At 42.4% G+C, this 6,000-nt stretch overlaps 1 protein-coding gene across 4 annotated transcripts in view; it reads left to right on the forward strand.

The window, feature by feature from the left end:
- LOC124862968 (axin-1-like) overlaps positions 1–6,000 on the forward strand; it is a 55,280-nt gene that overhangs the window by 27,261 nt on the left and 22,019 nt on the right. The gene's annotated exons all lie outside the window — the stretch shown is intronic.

Genomic DNA, 6,000 nt, shown 5'->3' on the forward strand with positions numbered 1-6,000 from the left:
TCCCAGACATCTTAAGAAAAAATGCTTTGCCTCAGCTCAAACTGTGCACGTTTCCCCTGCAAACTGCTGAATTAGAAATAAAGCTGAAACCCCAAACCAGCATGAAGTTTGAGATGAAAACAGAATGCGAGTGTAACACGAGAGACAGCAGAGTTGATAGTGTGTGAAGTGGAGCGTCTCCACCCCAGGTGGGGAGGATATATCGGAAGTTGAAGAGGTTACTATAGCTGCTGTTTAAAGTTTGAAACATAAAATCATTATTTTTGGGGGACTCTGGGAATCAGGCTTTTTTCAAAAACCTGGCCAGGCATTGATGTGAAAGAGTTTAAGCTTATTTTATTGACATTTGTATTTTGCTTGGTCCCTGACCCTCATTTCATTTTTTTCACTTTTAACACAGAAGTGTTTTTTTTTTTTTTTAAGAAGGAAAACTTGTTTCTGTGAAGTAATACTGTAAATATTAGGTTGCATTTTTTTTTAAATGAGCCCTTAGCTGATTGTATGGTTTTTATGAACCATGGTTGTGAACATTCTCTTCTGTAGATTTATTTTTTTGTATTGCTAAACAATTTGATAGATCTAATTTGCACTACTTGAGAGAAGAGGCTTTATTTGTTTACACAAAAAGTTTGGATCATTTTTGAGTATATAGATAACATGATATGTATGAGTTAAGTCAGCGTGTAGGGTTGTAATATCAGATTTAACCCATGAAACGAGACAATACACGATATTGGGTTGACAAGACAAGATTTTGCTAAAATGTTTAAGATTTCACAAATTGCAAACTGTGTTTAAACCTTTAAAATCAGATTAGTTAAATATAATTCAGTCCCGGCTTGACTAGTCTATAAATTGTGATTTGCATGTTTTTAGTCAATCTAAGGTTGTCTTAATGCGAAAAGGGTATTGAAAATTCTTCCTTTTTGGGGTTTTTATTATTACAAAAAAGGTTTCATGCATCTTAAAGTTGTGTATTAAAGAAATCCGGTCCAGTGTAGATTTATCCAGTTCAAGTTTGATCAAAGTATTGTAGATTTGAAGCTAGAGGTGATTAAATAGGATATAGATTCCTTAAAAACTGAAAACTCCGAATTAGATGCTAACTTCAGGATCATTAAGGCCTAATGTTTAGCCAGATGTAACACATTGTTTCGAATCTTTAGTGTCAGTTTTTTTTTTTCTTACTGTGTACTCAAAATACTGCCACACTCTTTGTTTTGTACTGCGTCACACTCTTCAATCACGTATTAGCAATTACAGTTTGTTGTGGTTGCGGATATGTGACTACCTCCCAGGGTGGATCATTGGGTAATAGAGGCGACTTCAATATGTCTGTGATGTGACCTTTTAAGTTGACCGCGATTTGTAAAAAACACTTGTAGATCACGGAAAGAAAGGATCATCTGAAAGGGGGATATGTTTAAGGAGTTCAAACTCGTCCAGTGTTTTTGTAATCTAATGATCTTGCAGCTATATTGAATTTATTACTGTATTGATAGATGAGGAATGTGTATTTAACATGTTTATTCTGTGATGATTCATTCTTCTACTCCTTGTGGTTTTTTAACCTAACAGAAATGTCTTGCATAATTTGTTTTCGCTGATTTAGACATATGGCTGGAACGGAAAAAAAGTGTATTTTGATGAAGATTATCCATTACCAATGCCATTCCTGCAAGTGAAAGTGTTACTTTCACTTGCAGGAATGGAGGATGTGAAATTATTTCGCCTTCCTCTATGAACAACTGTAGCAGCGACAATGAATGATGTTACTATCAGAGCTAAGAGAAAAAGAATAAAAATTTAAATCTAGTTATGCAAAATGATTGCATCCTCAACAGAGGATTAAGGGCATTTGTGGTTAAGTAAAAATGCATCCTAATTTGATGCCAGCTATTATCCACTTTACTACAATGCAACTCTGCAACAAAATAATTTAAGTTGCGTCACAGTCGCACACTACAGAGACATTCCCATTGCTCCAGCGCTGTGATGAGATACCGGAATCCACATCAGCTGACAGACAGACGATACCTTCCAGATAAAACTCTCTCTGTGACAAAAACGTGATGCACAGTGCTGCACTCAGTAAAAGACGCAGAACAAATCACAATTACAATTTGCTCTGTTGAATTACAATGAATGAATGGAAATTAGATATTCCAAGGACTGCATGGCTGCATATTTCAACCACAGTTTTGTGCCAAACTGTTGCCCTGCTGTATGTCAGTGCATTCTCCAATTTAGGCTTGTAAGTTTTAGAGTTCATTTAAAATAGAAATTCTTATTTACGCAAGAAAGGTTTTTTGAAAACCTAACCAAAGGCATTTGTTTAGAGATCAGTGTTTAAAATTGTGTCTGAAATGCAGAAATAAAAAAAAACAAAATCTGCAGAGCTAACTAGTACAGGCATATCAGTCATGTGCATGTAAAGATCTGAATGGCAAACACCAAAGAACATTAATAAATGTGTGATTGAAGCAATATTTTGTGCTGATTGTCACATCATTATTTCAGCAATCAAACATTTGGCTTGAATTACAAAAAGACACGCTTCATTTTTAAATAGCCTCTTAGCATTACCCTTTGGGTTGTTTTTTTTTTTTTGGTGAACGTAAATTTTACAGCAGTTGTGTCAGATCCCCTTTAAAGAGCAGCCACTCTCAGATAGGTGTCATGAAATGAAATGGCTTGAAAGAGAATGCCATTTGCGTTAATGTTTGGAGGGAATTTATGTTTAGTAAAAATGTGTTTGTTTTGATTCTAGCGAATGTGCATTTCAAAGATAAGCCTACATGCTCTTTGTGACACACATAGAATAATAATCTAGAAAAGCAAATGTGTTTCTGTTAGATTTGTGTTAATTGTCCTATCTGCTGAAAGGATTGAGATAATAAATTCTTCCAAAGTTATTTTAAATGCAACCTTTATGCTTAGCCTTTTCATCAGCTTGGCAGCATTAATGTTATGCTAGATGTTGATGTTTTCTTTAGAAGAAGAGGCACTGAAGGGAGTAAATAGTCTGAACTTGCATAACCATACCCTTTATACCCTGTTAACATAGTCGGGGTTATACAAAGTGCTTTAGATGGGTTTTATATATCACTGAAAATATTATTTTTATACTCACCGTTGTTGGCCTCACAAACAGTGTTGAGGGACAGAAATTTAACAATTTAACCCCTGTTGACTATTCATTTTATCCTGAAGTGCATATTAACGTTTCTGTACAGTTTTCAAGCGTTCCGCATGAAATATTAATTGTAAAATCAACATATTGTTACAACAATATTCAACAGATTGTTTCTTTAGTCATGTCCATTGTTGAAAAGATGAACAACTCAAAGTGTTCAAAGTGCATCTGATGAATTGGAATAAAATAATCTTAAATATAAAAATAATGGCTTAAGTGGAATAATAGAACTTTTATGAACTGTACGGTTCTAGTTAATGAGATATGAAAGCTTGTCGTACAAGTAGAGCAAAGATGCTTGGATGCTGCATTTGGTAGGATCTCATATTTCAAGTGTGAGGCATTCACACTCTGCATATTGGTAATATAATTCACCAGTTTCACTGACTCTTAGTGCAGTGGTATCGCAATTAAATATTTTCCTGATGTTGTGCAGCCCTAGTTATAAGTGTAGTTCCAACGATCACTTTTACATACAGAAACATTGGGTTGATTTGACAAATGACTTGTTATTTAACAGCATTAAATTACCTTTCATGATTAACCACAATGGTGTTTTTCATCATGTCAGGAGAATAAAATGTACTTAAAAAGTATGTTAACTCTGGCTAAAGCTTCTGCACTGCCTGAGCATTCACAATGTGGCATGATTATTAGCGTCAGATTAATGTTGAAACTATTCTTATAAATGGAAAGAGAGGGAAAATATAAGACTTGGTAATACCACACCATTCCAACTCTTTACAAACCTCTCTGCGTCCCAAAGCGTGAGCCAGTTGGACCTTACATAGAAGTACACAACCCTATTCATATAGTTTTTAGCTCAGCTACATGTTTCACTCAGACATTTTTTTCACTACAGCCTCTAAGGAAGTAATGATGCTTTGGTTTATACACTGTAACCTCTGAAGAGGAGGAAAAGGGAAAAATAAAAAAGAAAAGAAGGAATAAAGTGCCCCTCCTTGAACCGCCACCTTAACGTGGTGGAGGGGTTTGAGTGCTCGAATGATCCTAGAGGCTATGTTGTCTGGGCTTAAATGCCCCTGGTAGGGTCTCCCATGGCCATCAGGCTCTCGGTGATGGGTCAGACAAAGAGCGGTTCAAGAACTCCTCATGACGACTATTAAATCGAGGCATGTGACGTTGCCCAGTACGGCAGAGCCGGGCTCCCACCCTGGAGCCAGGCCTGGGGTCGGGTCTTGTCGGAGAGCGCCTGGTGGCTGGGTTGCTCCTCGCGGGACCCGGCCGGGCAAAGCCCGAACGAGAGATGTGAGGCCATCCCCCAGTGGGCCCACCACCTGCAGGGGGAACCGTGAGGTACCGGTGCAAAGAGGATTGGGCGGTGGACAAAGGTGTAGACCTCGGTGGCCCGATCCCCGGATGCTTAGGGTGGCTCTAGGGACATGGAATGTCACCTCGCTGGGAGGGAAGTAGCCTGAGCTTGTGCGGGAGGTCAAGAGATATCGACTAGAAATAGTCGGGCTCAGGCTGCACAGCGTGGGCTCTGGAACCCATCTCCTCGAGAGGGGCTGGATGCTCTTCTACTCTGGAGTGGCCCACAGGAAGAGGCGGCGGGCTGGGGTGGGGATTGCTTGTTGCCCCCCAGCTCAGCCGTCTCGTGTTGGGGTTTACCCTGGTGGATGAGAGGGTCGCATCCCTGCGCCTTCGGGTTGGGGACCAGGTCTCTGACTGTCGTTTCGGCCTACGGGCCGAGCAGTAGTGCGGAGTACCCGGCCTTCTTGGCGTCCCTGTCAGGGGTGCTGGATAGTGCCCTTCCCGGGGTCTCCATTATTCTGCTGGGGGACTTCAACGCCTACGTGGGAAACGACAGTGACACCTGGAGAGGCGTGATCGGGAGGAATGGCCTCCCCGATCTGAATCCGAGTGGTGTTTTGTTACTGGACTTCTGTGCTAGTCACGGATTGTCCATAACGAACACCATGTTCAAACATAAGGGTGTCCATCAGTGCACTTGGCACCAGGACACCCTAGGCAGGAGGTCAATGATCGACTTTGTTGTCGTATCATCAGACCTTCGGCCGCATGTTTTGGACACTCGGGTGAAGAGAGGGGCTGAGCTGTCCACTGATCACCACCTGGTGGCGAGTTGGATCCGCTGGAGGAAGAGAAAGCTGGACAGACTTGGCAGGCCCAAGCGCATAGTGAGGGTCTGCTGGGAACGTCTGGCGGATCCCTCGACCAGGGATGTATTCAACTCCCACCTCCGGGAGAGCTTTGACCAGATTCTGGGGGATGTTGGAGACATAGAGTCAGAGTGGACCATGTTCTCCGCATCTATTGTCGATGCTGCTGTCCGTAGCTGCGGCCGTAAGGTCTGCGGTGCCTGTCGCGGCAGCAATCCACGACCCCGGTTTCTGGACACCGACAGTAAGGGACGCTGTCAAGCTGAAGAAGGAGTCCAATTGGCTGTGGTTGGCTTGTGGGACTCCTGAGGCGGCTGATGGGTGCCGTGAGGCCAAGCGTGCCGTGGCCCGGGCGGTGGCAGAGGCAGAAACCCGGGCCTGGGAGGAGTTCGTTGAGGCCATGGTGAAGGACTACTGGTTGGCCTTGAAGCGATTCTGGCAAACCGTCTGCCGCCTCAGGAGGGGGAAGCAGTGCTTCGCCAACACTGTTTACAGTGTGGGTGGGAGGCTGCTGACCTCAACTGGGGACATTATCGGGCAGTGGAAGGAGTACTTCGAGGATCTCCTCAATCCTGCCATCACGCATTCCCTGGTATAAACAGAGGCTGGGGACTCGGGGTTGGACTCTTTCATCACCCAGGCTGAAGTCACCGAGGTGGT

This window comes from Girardinichthys multiradiatus, chromosome X (assembly GCF_021462225.1).
Source record: "Girardinichthys multiradiatus isolate DD_20200921_A chromosome X, DD_fGirMul_XY1, whole genome shotgun sequence".
Taxonomy (NCBI): domain Eukaryota; kingdom Metazoa; phylum Chordata; class Actinopteri; order Cyprinodontiformes; family Goodeidae; genus Girardinichthys; species Girardinichthys multiradiatus.